At 51.3% G+C, this 15,555-nt stretch overlaps 1 protein-coding gene across 2 annotated transcripts in view; it reads left to right on the top strand.

Annotated features, from left to right (window-relative positions):
- The first annotated feature begins 5,095 nt into the window (after positions 1 to 5,095).
- MYOZ2 (myozenin 2) overlaps positions 5,096 to 15,555 on the top strand; it is a 116,863-nt gene continuing 106,403 nt past the window's right edge. Inside the window, exons 1-2 of one of the 2 annotated variants that reach the window (XM_030192721.1) lie at positions 5,096 to 5,177; positions 5,516 to 5,596. The gene's annotated coding sequence lies outside the window, so the exon portion shown is untranslated. Of the gene's footprint in view, positions 5,178 to 5,515; positions 5,597 to 5,794; positions 5,923 to 15,555 lie in introns of those variants that run through there. The other variant, XM_030192720.1, reaches the window with a different exon arrangement.

The following is a 15,555-nucleotide window of genomic DNA, read 5'->3' as shown; positions in this document are numbered from 1 at the left end:
ACTTCTATCATATCTCCCCTCAGCCGTCTCTTCTCCAAGCTGAAAAGCCCTAGCCTTCTCAGCCTCTCTTCATAGGAAAGTCGTCCCATCCCCACTATCATTTTCGTCGCCCTTCGCTGTACCTTTTCCAATTCTACTATATCTTTTTTGAGATACGGAGACCAGTACTGAACACAATACTCCAGGTGCATTATAATGCAGTGCTGGACACTGGGGAGTTCCCGCCACATGAAAACACGGCTTTAATAGTAATGCTCCTTCAACCTGGGAAACTGGCGGATGATCCTGAATCATATAGGCCTATTTCCCTCATTAATGTGGACATCAAATTGTTGTCTAAGGTGATGGCAAATAGACTGATTAGGCATATTCCTGGGGTGGTGTGCCAGGCGCAGGTGGGGTTCATTCCGAAGAGGCAATCGGTGGTACATGTGCGCAGAATACTTTTGGCCATGGCACAGAGTGCCACCAAAGGAGATCCAATGATGTTGGCAAGTTTGGACGCTTCTAAGGCGTTTGACCGTGTGTCATGGGAATACCTTTTTCAAGTATTAGAATGGATGGAAATGCCGAGGGGGTTCAGGAGATTCATACAAGTCTTATATACTGATGTGGGAGCAAGGATTGCCGTTAATAGGGGAAGATCTGAGCAGTTTCCTATTTATAGAGGAACGCGGCAGGGGTGTCCTCTGTCACCCCTGCTGTTCGACCTCTCCCTAGAGCCTTTACTTAGACTTCTGAATGGCTCCACTGAGATTAAAGGGGTGGATCTTGGTCCTGAAACTGTTAAAACATTGGCCTATGCCGATGATATTGTGTTGGCTTTATCTGACCCGCAGTCTTTGCTGGAGAGTGCCTTGTCTTTAATAAAGGAATATGGGGCACTTTCCGGCTTTTCATTAAACATACAAAAATCTTGTGCTATGGCACTAGATCAGACATTACAGCGTACATAAGTACATAAGTACATAAGTAGTGCCATACTGGGAAAGACCAAAGGTCCATCTAGCCCAGCATCCTGTCACCGACAGTGGCCAATCCAGGTCAAGGGCACCTGGCACGCTCCCCAAACGTAAAAACATTCCAGACAAGTTATACCTAAAAATGCGGAATTTTTCCAAGTCCATTTAATAGCGGTCTATGGACTTGTCCTTTAGGAATCTATCTAACCCCTTTTTAAACTCCGTCAAGCTAACCGCCCGTACCACGTTCTCCGGCAACGAATTCCAGAGTCTAATTACACGTTGGGTGAAGAAAAATTTTCTCCGATTCGTTTTAAATTTACCACACTGTAGCTTCAACTCATGCCCTCTAGTCCTAGTATTTTTGGATAGCGTGAACAGTCGCTTCACATCCACCCGATCCATTCCACTCATTATTTTATACACTTCTATCATATCTCCCCTCAGCCGTCTCTTCTCCAAGCTAAAAAGCCCTAGCCTTCTCAGCCTCTCTTCATAGGAAAGTCGTCCCATCCCCACTATCATTTTCGTCGCCCTTCGCTGTACCTTTTCCAATTCTACTATATCTTTTTTGAGATACGGAGACCCGTACTGAACACAATACTCCAGGTGCGGTCGCACCATGGAGCGATACAACGGCATTATAACATCCGCACACCTGGACTCCATACCCTTCCTAATAACACCCAACATTCTATTCGCTTTCCTAGCCGCAGCAGCACACTGAGCAGAAGGTTTCAGCGTATCATCGACGACGACACCCAGATCCCTTTCTTGATCCGTAACTCCTAACGTGGAACCTTGCAAGACGTAGCTATAATTCGGGTTCCTCTTACCCACATGCATCACTTTGCACTTGTCAACATTGAACTTCATCTGCCACTTGCACGCCCAATCTCCCAGTCTCGCAAGGTCCTCCTGTAATCGTTCACATTCCTCCTGCGACTTGACGACCCTGAATAATTTTGTGTCATCGGCGAATTTAATTACCTCACTAGTTATTCCCATCTCTAGGTCATTTATAAATACATTAAAAAGCAACGGACCCAGCACAGACCCCTGCGGGACCCCACTAACTACCCTCCTCCACTGAGAATACTGTCCACGCAATCCTACTCTCTGCTTCCTATCTTTCAACCAGTTCTTAATCCATAATAATACCCTACCTCCGATTCCATGACTCTGCAATTTCTTCAGGAGTCTTTCGTGCGGCACTTTGTCAAACGCCTTCTGAAAATCCAGATATACAATATCAACCGGCTCCCCATTGTCCACATGTTTGCTTACCCCCTCAAAAAAATGCATTAGATTGGTGAGGCAAGACTTCCCTTCACTAAATCCGTGCTGACTTTGTCTCATCAGTCCATGTTTTTGTATATGCTCTGCAATTTTATTCTTAATAATAGCCTCCACCATCTTGCCCGGCACCGACGTCAGACTCACCGGTCTATAATTTCCCGGATCTCCTCTGGAACCCTTCTTAAAAATCGGAGTAACATTGGCTACCCTCCAGTCTTCCGGTACTACACTCGATTTTAGGGACAGATTGCATATTTCTAACAGTAGCTCCGCAAGTTCATTTTTTAGTTCTATTAATACTCGTAGGTGGAGAGGGGACTTTCCCTTAAGGTGGGTGGAGGGAGAATTGAAGTGCCTAGGCGTTCTCATCCCCAGAGATTTAAGAGCACTGTACTCAAGTAATGTTAAACCCCTGGTTGAGCTGACAAAACAGAAATTGACACTCTGGCCGTCGTTGCCCTTGTCTCTGTGGGGGAGGATAGCCTTGGTCAATATGCTGATTGCCCCCAAATGGTTATATTTATTTCAGCAATTACCGATATTCCTCCATGCCAAGGAGGAGAAATGTTTAAACAAGCTTTTACAACAGTTTCTTTGGCAGGGGAAACGGCCTAGGCTCCCAATGTCGACACTTATCTCGCCCCGAGAGGGTGGTGGGATGGGCTTGACTAGCATAAAATTCCTCTCCATGGCCTGCGGAATGAGACATATCAATGACTGGTTTAGAGGCACATCTGAGTTTTCCTTGACTCCCATAGAGGTATCGTGGTTTCCGGGGTGGCATTTCAGTTGCCGCCTGCATGGGGGATGGGGGATGCCAAAGCAGGCGCTCAGGCTTCATCCCATGTTATCGGCCCTTAGGGCTACTTGGAGATGGATTTGTAGGACACACCAGTTTACAGCACGAGTGACCCCTTTGCGATAATCCAGATTTTCCGCCAGGTCATGATAGAAGTGTATTCACGCGGTGGGCAGGGAGAGGGGTAATTTATTTGTCTCAGGTGCTCACAGAAGAAGGGAGGCTGCGGCCCTTTTCAGAGTTAGAGGATTTATTGGGAAAGGGTGTGGGTCATCAGTCTGCGTATCTTCAATTACAGCATTATGTCGCCTCCCTCTGTTGGACTGATCTCACGGAGGATGTGCAAGAAGTATTAGTGGAAATGTATACCCTGGGGGCACAGTTGTCAGTGCCACTTAAATTTCACCTTCAACAATTGAGGGATACAGCGTCAGAGATAGATTATGCGCGCTTGGCCCGTGGCTGGACGGAGGACCTGGAATGTGAAGTGACAGTTGAGTTATGCCAATCTTATATAAAACATTTGTACACAATGAGGTTATCGATCCCACAGCGAGAACGAATGTATAAAATTTTACTCAGAATGTATATAGCACCGAGGAGGGCTTCTAAATTTGTCACCCAGTGTGACGGCTCGTGTCCAAAGTGTGGAACAGCTACTGCAAATTTGGGTCATATGTTTTGGCAGTGTCCACGGGTTCAGCGGTTCTGGGGAGGGATGCTAGAAGCGGTGGAAAGTCAATGGGGGTGCACTCTGTTGAAGGATCCTCTGATCATTTTTCATAAATATAGTTATTCTTCTTCACCTCCGGCAGGTTTTAAGGGGTACATACAGTTGGCTGTTTATTTTGGGCTGGCCACCATCCTAAAATTTTGGATTTCTGAGCAGTGACCCTCTCTGGCCTTTTGGAGATCCCAGATGATCACACAAATGAGATTGGATCGATGTCAGGTTAAAACGTGGGGCAGTGCCCCTGGGGAGCAATTTTGGAAGCAACCCTTGTGGCTGACTCTACCCTCTTGGGGAAGAAGCTTCATACTGACCTTCTGAATGGGGCTGGGGCTGCACTGGGTGTAGTATAATTTAATTACGCCTCCACTGACTAGGGATTTACACTGGGGTTTGTTTGTTAATTCACTTGCTCTGGAATTGGTGCGCTTACATTTGTTAAAGGGGGGGAGGGTTAGGGTGGTAGGGGGGAGGGCTAGGGATTAGTTAAAGACTGATCTTGTTATTGATAAAGGTTTTCTCAGCTGTTTAATGAATCAGTGTGGTTCTTATGTTCCATTTTGTATGTCGAATGTCTAGACACTAATAATACAGAGTTAAACACAGATACCGGAGCTAGGTTGGGGGTAGGGCAGTGTCGCGGGGGGGGGGGGGGGGGTTAAAGTACATTGTCTGGAGCCAGATTTGTATGCAGAAGTGTACATGCATATGTGTTTCATTTCTTTCTTGGAGAACTGTTTTTGTGTTATATTGTTATTAATAAAGATGATGTAAACATAACACATGCTAGGGTGTCTCTATAACCAGCCCCTCCAAATGACACACTGATTACAATTTATAGCAAATTACTACTCTACCTATGAAAAGTTATTCCGTTATTATACTTCCTCTAGGTACACCCGTATGCTGCACAAGCTGGTATGTTTGAAAATATAAGTGGGATTAAATAAAATGGTACTAACAAGAATGAAAACATGGATGAAGTAGATCATAGGTTTGTTTGCTTTGTTTTGAGGGTACGGGGAATGGATGGGGGAAATGAAAAGAGATTAACTTCCGTGGCTTCTGCCCTTTTGACATCTTTCTCCTGTTCTCAATAGAACCTCCTTGAGCAGTGAGCAGCACAGGCAGCGCTGAAGACAGTTGCTTCTGGCTGTCCCGGTCCATTTCGCTGCTTCGTCCCACTTACAGGAAGTTGAAAAGATGGGATGAAGCAGCAAACCGACCAGGGCAGCCGGAAGCAGCTGCCTTTAGCACACTGTGGCTCACTGCTGGAAACAGGGAGGAGAGATATAGCCGGCCGATCCCGAAGGAATGGAAGGAGAAACCGCCTGGCTGGCCACTATTGTTTGGGGGGGGCCCTGGGTCCACCGTAGCTACGCCACTGGTGGGGAGTAGTGTGATTTCATAAAGTGGATGTGTTGTGTGCAGTGGTGATAGCTGTGTCTGGGTTGGACCCCTTCCTGTGTGGTGGGATGTCCTGTGAGCTGTGCTTTTGGTGCTGGGGAACTGTTTGGTCACTTTAAAGATATTAGATTTGGCTCGGGTATCCTGATTTGATCTGTGATGACAATCATTTGTGTGTCCTATGAAGCTGGGGCCAGGTTTTTACCATCAGTATATCCTGTGTGTTCTGTGTTACGTGTGAGAGTCACAGCTGCTCTGTGTTAATTATTTGTAAAGAAGTCTGCTGGAGGATTTGATAATTGTCTCTCTCTCTCTCAGGTCTTGCAGTGCTGGGTCCACGCATGGATCTTTGTAAAGATGTCTATCATTTTTGTCACTAAGCTTTAGGTCTTTTCCCTGGTGAGTATTCTGAGTTTAGTATCCGCACACCTGTGGCATTCATATTTAACATTAACACTGGCATTGTTTCCCCATATATTGAGATCTCTGTGCTGAAGTCCAGGAAGATATGAGCGTATGGAGTCTTTGAATCTATAAATAGCAGGGTGATGTCAGCTGGATACCAGGCATTTTGGAGAGACTAAGCCCCCCCCGTTTTCCTCCCTGCTGGGTACCGACAGACCCAAGCAGAAGGAAAGAGACCACCAAGTCTGAGGCTTCCTCTCACTACAGCCTGAAGAGCCAGAAGCTCAGTGGAGGGGTCTCCCTGCCCTCAGCATAGTAGGGTAAGTTATTGTATGCCCTCACTCTGTCCTCTGTCTGTACTGCTGGGATGCAAGGTTGTCAGATGCATGTCCTTCACACTGGGAGCTGCCTCCTCGCTGTCATTCCTCACACGTTGCAGATCTGCTGAAGGGATGTGTAGAGAGAACGCAGGGCATGCTGCACTGTCAATCGCATGTTGAGAGGCATTACCCCAGGTTAGTGCAGTGGACGTTGATCCTGGGGAACTCAGTTTGATTCCCATTGCAGCTCCTTGTGACTCTGGGCAAGTCACTTAACCCTCCATTGCCCCGGTACAAAAATAAGTACCTGAATATGTAAACCACTTTGAATGTATTTGCAAAAACCTCAGAAAGGTGGTATATCACATCCCATTTCCCTTTTCCTATTTGAGATTCTACACAGATTCTATATGGAATGTTGCTATTATTTGAGATTCTGTTGCTACTATTTGAGATTCTACATGGAATGTTGCTACTGTTTGCGATTCTACATGGAATGTTGCTACTATTTGAGGTTCTGTTGCTACTATTTGAGGTTCTACATGGAATGTTGCTAGTGGAGGAGTAGCCTAGTGGTTAGTGCAGTGGAACATGGAATGCTGCTACTATTTCAGATTCTACATGGAATGTTGCTACTCTATGTGAAATGTTCAGCACTGGGTGCGTCTGGTAGCGCTATATAAATGCTATTAGTAGTAGTAGTATTAGTATTTGAGATTCTACATGGAATGTTGCTATTTGAGATTCTACATGGAATGTTGCTAGTGGAAGAATAGCCTAGTGGTTAGCGCTGTGGGGGATCCTGGGTTTCGATTCCCACTGCAGCTCCTTGTGCCTCTGGGCAAGTCACTTAGGGGTCCTTTTACAAAGGCGCGCTGAAAATGGCCTGCATTATTGTATCCTGACTGGTTTTGGGTGCACGCAGAATCATTTTTCAGTACACCTGTAAAAAAGGCCCTTTTTCCCCAAAAATGGACTTGTGGCAAAATCAAAATTGCCACATGTCCATTTTGGGAGTGAGACCTTACTGCCAGCCATAGACCTAGCGGTAAAGAATTTGGGCAGTAATGACCTAGGCACATCAGATGCCACTTGGCGTGCATCCATTACGCATGCCAGAAAAAAAAATTTCAGACACACGTAGCAGACGCGTGCCAAAAATGAAATTACCACAAGAGCTACGCGGTAACTCCATTTTGGCATTGGGTGTGCGTAGATGCTTACACGGCTTAGTAAAAGGACCCCTTAATCCTCCTTTGCTCCAGGTAGAAATAAGTACCTGTATATACTATGTAAACCACTACTATTTGAGATTCCACATGGAATATTACTAGTGCAGGAGGACTTTGATCCTGGGGAACTGGGCTCAATTTCCACTGCAGCTCCTTGTGACTCTGGGCAAGTCACTTAACCCTCCATTGCCCCCATGTATATAGCATATAAACCGCTTTGAATGTAGTTGCAAAAACCACAGAAAGGCGGTATATCAAGTCCCATTCCCTACCCTACCTCCTTACCCCCTACTCTGGATGTTGGTGTGGGTGTGTGTATACTCAGGAGCCGATGCTCAAAAGTCATCATTAACAGCCACGTGCGTTTATAGAACTTGGAACAGCAATCGATGCTCAAAGGAAATCGCATGCAAATCTGATGTACAGAAAGTCTAAGTGCAGTTCAGTAGGGAAAGCGCCTAGCACTTGCACAGAATAGTCTCTCTCGATAAGCGTCTATGTTCTCCACATGCCTCGAAAAAAGCAGAAATAGCAACAACTGCATCATTGATGTGCAGGAAGAAACCTCCACCCATATTTCCAGTTGCAGCAGAATGCATGTACAAGGCAGACAGATGCACGCGACACACACACTTATCAGAGTTCAAGATGCACACGCTCGTAACAATGGGTTTTATTGCAGCAAAGTTTTATAGCAAGAGAAACCTTGTGAGAGCTCCTGTCATAAAGCAAACTGCTTTCCCCATATGTCATAAACGGATGTCATATGCATGCATGTTAAATTTTTTACCGACTTGCGAGCTGGTTGTTCTTAAGGGCGAGCCGGCTCTTCTTCCTCCCTCCCTCCCTCCCAGCTACAGGGTCCCTCCCCACCCCTCCCTTGTCCAGTGAATTATTCAGGGCAGGCAGTAAAGATCCCCAGTCTTGCCTGCCCGCTGCCGGTGCTGACCCTCCCCCGCTGCTGGATACCTCTTTAAAAATGGCCACCAAAACTTCCAGCGGCAGCCTCGCGAGACTTCTGCTGAAGTTTTGGAGGCCGCCCTTGTAAGTCTCGGTGGCCATTTTAAAGAGCGATCTGGCAGCGGGGGAGAGTCAGCACCGGCAATGGGCAGGAAAGACTGGGGATCTTTCCTGCCTGCCCCGAAGAATCCGCTGGACAACCTGGGTGGCTGGAGGGGTGGCAGGGGAGAGAAGGGAGTCGCTGGGCATGGGTGGCTGGAGGGGGGGCAGGGGAGAGAGGAGAATTGCTGGGCATGGGTGGCTGGAGGGGGGCAGGGGAGAGAGGAGAGTTGCTGGGCATGGGTGGCTGGAGAGAGAGGAGAGTCGCTGGGCATGGGTGGATGGAGGGGGCAGGGGGAGAGGAGGGTCACTGGGCATGGGTGGCTGGAGGGGGCAGGGGAGAGGAGGGTCACTGGACATGGGTGGCTGGAGGGGGGCAGAGGAGAGGAGGGTCGCTGGACATGGGTGGATGGAGGGGAGGGCAGGGGGAGAGAAGGGTCGCTGGAAATGGGTTTGATGGAGAGCAGGGCAGGGGAGAGGAGGGTTGTTGGGCATGGGTGAATGGAGGGCAGGGGAGAGGAGGGTCACTGGGCATGGGTGGATGGAGGGCAGGGCAGGGGAGAGGAGGGTCGCTGGGCATGGGTGGATGGGGGGCAGGGGAGAGAGGAGAGTCGCTGGGTATGTGTGGCTGGAGGGGGGGCAGGGGAGAGGAGGGTTGCTGGACATGGGTGGATGGAGGGCAGGGAGGGGGGAGAAGAGGGTCACTGGGCATGGGTGGATGGAGAGGAGGGCAGGGCAGGGGAGAGAAGGGTCACTGGGCATGGGTGGATGGAGGGCAGGGGAGAGTAGGGTCGCTAGACATGGGTGGATGGAGGGCAGGTGAGAGGAGGGTCGCTGGACATGGGTGGATGGAGAGCAGGGGAGAGAAGAAATGCTGGACATGGATGGAGGGGAGGGAAGAGTGAGGAAGGAGATGAGATGAGGGAAAAGGAAGAGAAGAGAAAAACTGCACATGGATGAAGAAATTTGTTTTCCTGGAGTAATGCACTGCCCCCCCCCCCCAGGCTCTCCCCGGCTATAGCCAGCTCTGCAATTTGGGGGGGGGGTGCAGAGGGGGATGGGGGGCGCAGAGGGGGATCGGGGAGACAGCCTGTTGTTAAACATTTACCAGCACACCACTGTATGCATGTGTCAGGATAACCTTTCCCTTACATTTTCTGTACTGTTCCAGGTGAAACACACACATATAAAACATGCACATGAAAAGTGCAAATACTATTAAAAATTTCAAGCACATCACATAAGAACATAAGAATAGCCATACTGGATCAGAACGATGGTCCATCTAGCCCAGTATCCTGCTTCTAACAGTGGCCAATCCAGGTCACAAGTTCCTGGCAGAAACCCAAATAGTAGCAACATTCCATACCACCAATCCCAGGACAAGCAGTGGCTTCCCCCATGTCCATTTCAGTAACAAGACTATGGATTTTCCTTCAGGAACTTATTCAAACCTTTTTTTTAAACCCAAATACGCTAAAGCGAATGCTACATACCTGTAGAAGGTATTCTCCGAGGACAGCAGGCTGATTGTTCTCACTGATGGGTGACGTCCACGGCAGCCCCTCCAATCGGAAACTTCACTAGCAAAGTCCTTTGCTAGCCCTCGCGCGCCCGCGCGCACCGCGCATGCGCGGCCGTCTTCCCGCCCGAAACCGGCTCGAGCCGGCCAGTCCAGTATGTAGCAAGACAATACACTTCAAGGGAAGACACAACTCCAAAGGGGAGGCGGGCGGGTTTGTGAGAACAATCAGCCTGCTGTCCTCGGAGAATACCTTCTACAGGTATGTAGCATTCGCTTTCTCCGAGGACAAGCAGGCTGCTTGTTCTCACTGATGGGGTATCCCTAGCCCCCAGGCTCACTCAAAACAACAACATTGGTCAATTGGGCCTCGCAACGGCGAGGACATAACTGAGATTGACCTAAAAAATTTACCAACTAACTGAGAGTGTAGCCTGGAACAGAACAAACAGGGCCCTCGGGGGGTGGAGTTGGATCCTAAAGCCCAAACAGGTTCTGAAGAACTGACTGCCCGAACCGACTGTCGCGTCGGGTATCCTGCTGCAGGCAGTAATGAGATGTGAATGTGTGGACAGATGACCACGTCGCAGCTTTGCAAATTTCCTCCATGGTGGCTGACTTCAAGTGGGCTACCGACGCAGCCATGGCTCTAACATTATGAGCCGTGACATGACCCTCAAGAGCCAGCCCAGCCTGGGCGTAAGTGAAGGAAATGCAATCTGCTAGCCAATTGGATATGGTGCGTTTCCCTACAGCCACTCCCCTCTTGTTGGGATCAAAAGAAACAAACAATTGGGCGGACTGTCTGTGGGGCTGTGTCCGCTCCAGATAGAAGGCCAATGCTCTCTTGCAGTCCAATGTGTGCAGCTGACGTTCAGCAGGGCAGGAATGAGGACGGGGAAAGAATGTTGGCAAGACAATTGACTGGTTCAGATGGAACTCCGACACGACCTTTGGCAGAAACTTAGGGTGAGTGCGGAGGACTACTCTGTTGTGATGAAATTTGGTGTAAGGGGCCTGGGCTACCAGGGCCTGAAGCTCACTGACTCTACGAGCCGAAGTAACTGCCACCAAGAAAATGACCTTCCAGGTCAAGTACTTCGGATGGCAGGAATTCAGTGGCTCGAAAGGAGGTTTCATCAGCTGGGTGAGAACGACATTGAGATCCCATGACACTGTAGGAGGCTTGACAGGGGGCTTTGACAAAAGCAAACCTCTCATGAAGCGAACAACTAAAGGCTGTCCTGAGATCGGCTTACCTTCCACTTGGTAATGGTATGCACTGATTGCACTAAGGTGAACCCTTACGGAGTTGGTCTTCAGACCAGACTCCGACAAGTGGAGAAGGTATTCAAGCAGGGTCTGTGTAGGACAAGAGCGAGGATCTAGGGCCTTGCTGTCACACCAGACGGCAAACCTCCTCCAATGAAAGAAGTAACTTCTCTTAGTGGAGTCTTTCCTGGAAGCAAGCAAGATGCGGGAGACACCCTCTGGCAGACCCAAAGAGGCAAAGTCTACGCCCTCAACATCCAGGCCGTGAGAGCCAGGGACTGGAGGTTGGGATGCAGAAGAGCCCCTTCGTCCTGCGTGATGAGGGTCGGAAAACACTCCAATCTCCACGGTTCTTCGGAGGATAACTCCAGAAGAAGAGGGAACCAGATCTGACGCGGCCAAAAAGGAGCAATCAGAATCATGGTGCCTCGGTCTTGCTTGAGTTTCAACAAAGTCTTCCCCACCAGAGGAATGGGAGGATAAGCATACAGCAGACCTTCCCCCCAATCCAGGAGGAAGGCATCCGACGCCAGTCTGCCGTGGGCCTGAAGCCTGGAACAGAACTGAGGGATCTTGTGGTTCACTTGAGATGCGAAGAGATCCACCAGGGGGGTGCCCCACGCCTGGAAGATCTGTCGCACCACACGGGAATTGAGCGACCACTCGTGAGGTTGCATAATCCTGCTCAACCTGTCGGCCAGACTGTTGTTTACGCCTGCCAGATATGTGGCTTGGAGCACCATGCCTTGACGGCGAGCCCAGAGCCACATGCTGACGGCTTCCTGACACAGGGGGCGAGATCCGGTGCCCCCCTGCTTGTTGACATAGTACATGGCAACCTGATTGTCTGTCTGAATTTGGATAATTTGGTGGGACAGCCGATCTCTGAAAGCCTTCAGAGCGTTCCAGATCGCTCGCAACTCCAGAAGATTGATCTGTAGATCGCTTTCTTGGAGGGACCACCTTCCTTGGGTGTGAAGCCCATCGACATGAGCTCCCCATCCCAGGAGAGACGCATCCGTGGTCAGCACTTTTTGTGGCTGAGGAATTTGGAAGGGACGTCCCAGAGTCAAATTGGAGCAAATGGTCCACCAATATAGGGATTTGAGAAAACTCGTGGACAGGTGGATCACGTCCTCTAGACCCCCAGCGGCCTGATACCACTGGGAGGCTAGGGTCCATTGAGCAGATCTCATGTGAAGGCGGGCCATGGGAGTCACATGAACTGTGGAGGCCATGTGGCCCAGCAATCTCAACATCTGCCGAGCTGTGATCTGCTGGGACGCTCGCACCCGCGAGACGAGGGACAACAAGTTGTTGGCCCTCGCCTCTGGGAGATAGGCGCGAGCCGTCCGAGAATCCAGCAGGGCTCCGATGAATTCGAGTTTCTGCACTGGGAGAAGATGGGACTTTGGGTAATTTATCACAAACCCCAGTAGCTCCAGGAGGCGAATAGTCATCTGCATGGACTGCAGGGCTCCTGCCTCGGATGTGTTCTTCACCAGCCAATCGTCGAGATATGGGAACACGTGCACCCCCAGCCTGCGAAGCGCCGCTGCTACCACAGCTAGGCACTTTGTGAACACCCTGGGCGCAGAGGCGAGCCCAAAGGGTAGCACACAGTACTGGAAGTGGCGTGTGCCCAGCTGAAATCGCAGATACTGTCTATGAGCTGGCAGTATCGGGATGTGTGTGTAGGCATCCTTCAAGTCCAGAGAGCATAGCCAATCGTTTTGCTGAATCATGGGGAGAAGGGTGCCCAGGGAAAGCATCCTGAACTTTTCTTTTACGAGATATTTGTTCAGGGCCCTTAGGTCTAGGATGGGACGCATCCCCCCTGTTTTCTTTTCCACAAGGAAGTACCTGGAATAGAATCCCAGCCCTTCTTGCCCGGATGGCACGGGCTCGACCGCATTGGCGCTGAGAAGGGCGGAGAGTTCCTCTGCAAGTACCTTCTTGTGCTGGAAGCTGTAAGACTGAGCTCCCGGTGGACAATTTGGAGGTTTTGAGGCCAAATTGAGGGTGTATCCCTGCCGGACTATTTGCAGAACCCACTGATCGGAGGTTATGAGAGGCCACCTTTGGTGAAAAGCTTTCAACCTCCCCCCGACTGGCAGGTCGCCCGGCACGGACACTTGGATGTCGGCTATGCTCTGCTGGAGCCAGTCAAAAGCTCGCCCCTTGCTTTTGCTGGGGAGCCGCGGGGCCTTGCTGAGGCGCACGCTGCTGACGAGAGCGAGCGCGCTGGGGCTTAGCCTGGGCCACAGGCTGTCGGGAAGGAGGATTGTACCTACGCTTGCCAGAAGTATAGGGAACAGTCTTCCTTCCCCCGAAAAATCGTCTACCTGTAGAGGTAGAAGCTGAAGGCTGCCGGCGGGCGAACTTGTCGAATGCGGTGTCCCGCTGGTGGAGAGACTCTACCACCTGTTCGACTTTTTCGCCAAAAATGTTGTCCGCACGGCAAGGCGAGTCCGCAATCCGCTGCTGGAGTCTATTCTCCATGTCGGCGGCACGCAGCCATGAGAGCCTGCGCATCACCACACCTTGAGCAGCGGCCCTGGACGCAACATCAAAAGTGTCATAAACTCCTCTGGCCAGGAATTTTCTGCACGCCTTCAGCTGCCTGACCACCTCCTGAAAAGGCTTGGCTTGCTCGGGGGGAAGAGCATCAACCAAGCCCGCCAACTGCCGCACATTGTTCCGCATGTGGATGCTCGTGTAGAGCTGGTAAGACTGGATCTTGGACACGAGCATAGAGGAATGGTAGGCCTTCCTCCCAAAGGAGTCTAAGGTTCTAGCGTCTTTGCCCGGGGGCGCCAAAGCATGTTCCCTAGAACTCTTAGCCTTCTTTAGGGCCAGATCCACAACTCCAGAATCATGAGGCAACTGCGTGCGCATCAGCTCTGGGTCCCCATGGATCCGGTACTGGGACTCGATCTTCTTGGGGATGTGGGGGTTAGTTAATGGTTTTGTCCAGTTCGCAAGCAATGTCTTCTTTAGGACATGGTGCAAGGGAACAGTGGACGCTTCCTTAGGTGGAGAAGGATAGTCCAGGAGCTCAAACATTTCAGCCCTGGGCTCGTCCTCCACAACCACCGGGAAGGGGATGGCCGTAGACATCTCCCGGACAAAGGAGGCAAAAGACAGACTCTCGGGAGGAGAAAGCTGTCTCTCAGGAGAGGGAGTGGGATCAGACGGAAGACCCTCAGACTCCTCGTCAGAGAAATATCTGGGATCTTCCTCTTCCTCCCACGAGGCCTCACCCTCGGTGTCAGACACAAGTTCACGGACCTGTGTCTGCAACCTCGCCCTGCTCGACTCTGTGGAGCCACGTCCACGATGGGGGCGTCGAGAGGTAGACTCCCTGGCCCGCATCGGCGAAGCTCCCTCCGCCGACGTAGTCGGGGAGCCTTCCTGGGAGGTGGCCGCGGTCGGCACCGCACGCGGTACCGACGTCGGGGACCTCAACCTGGGCGATGGGCCAGCCGGCGCCACGCTCGACGGTACCGGAGGCGCAAGCACCGCCGGTACCGGAGGGGTAGGGCGCAACAGCTCTCCCAGAATCTCTGGGAGGACGGCCCGGAGGCTCTCGTTTAGAGTGGCTGCAGAGAAAGGCTGAGAGGTCGATGCAGGCGTCGACGTCAGAACCTGTTCCGGGCGTGGAGGCTGTTCCGGGCTGTCCAGAGCGGAGCGCATCGACACCTCCTGAACAGAGGGTGAGCGGTCCTCTCGGTGCCGATGCCTGCTGGGTGCCGAATCCCTCGGCGACCCAGAGCTCTCGGTGCCGACACGGGGAGGAGACCGGTGTCGATGCTTCTTCGATTTCTTCCGAAGCATGTCACCGGAGCTCCCCGGCACCGACGAGGAGGACGTCGAATCCATCCGTCGCTTCCTCGGGGCCGAGACTGAAGAAGGTCGATCTCGGGGGGGCTGTACCGCAGGAGCCCTCAGGGTAGGAGGAGACCCACCCGAGGGCTCACCGCCACCAGCAGGGGAGTGGACAGCCCTCACCTGCACTCCACCCGATGCACCACCGTCCGACGACATCAGCAGACGAGGTCCTGGTACCACCGACGTCGATGCAGCTATCCGATGTCTCGGCGCCGATGCAGAGGCCCGATGCCTCGATGCACTCGATGCAGGGGCGGCCGAGGAAGATGGTCTGGACGCTGACGACGTCGATGCACTCGAAGATCCCGGTGCCGATGCCGACGAAGAGCCCGAGAACAACACGTTCCACTGGGCTAGTCTCGCTACCTGAGTCCGCCTTTGAAGCAGGGAACACAGACTACAGTTCTGAGGGCGGTGCTCGGCCCCCAGACACTGAAGACACGACGAGTGTCGATCAGTGAGCGAGATAACCCGGGCGCACTGGGTGCACTTCTTGAAGCCGCTGGAAGGCTTCGATGTCATGGGCGGAAAAATCACGCCGGCGAAATCAAAAGCCGAAATGGCGAAATTTGGAGCACCAAAATTTAGAGGGAGAAAAAAATCTCGACCGAGGCCGAAAAGAGGCCTACCCCGACGACGAAAGAAAACTTACCGGGG

The sequence above is a fragment of the Microcaecilia unicolor genome, chromosome 2 (assembly GCF_901765095.1).
Source record: "Microcaecilia unicolor chromosome 2, aMicUni1.1, whole genome shotgun sequence".
Taxonomy (NCBI): Eukaryota; Metazoa; Chordata; class Amphibia; order Gymnophiona; family Siphonopidae; genus Microcaecilia; species Microcaecilia unicolor.
This window is presented reverse-complemented; position numbering and strand designations above follow the sequence as displayed.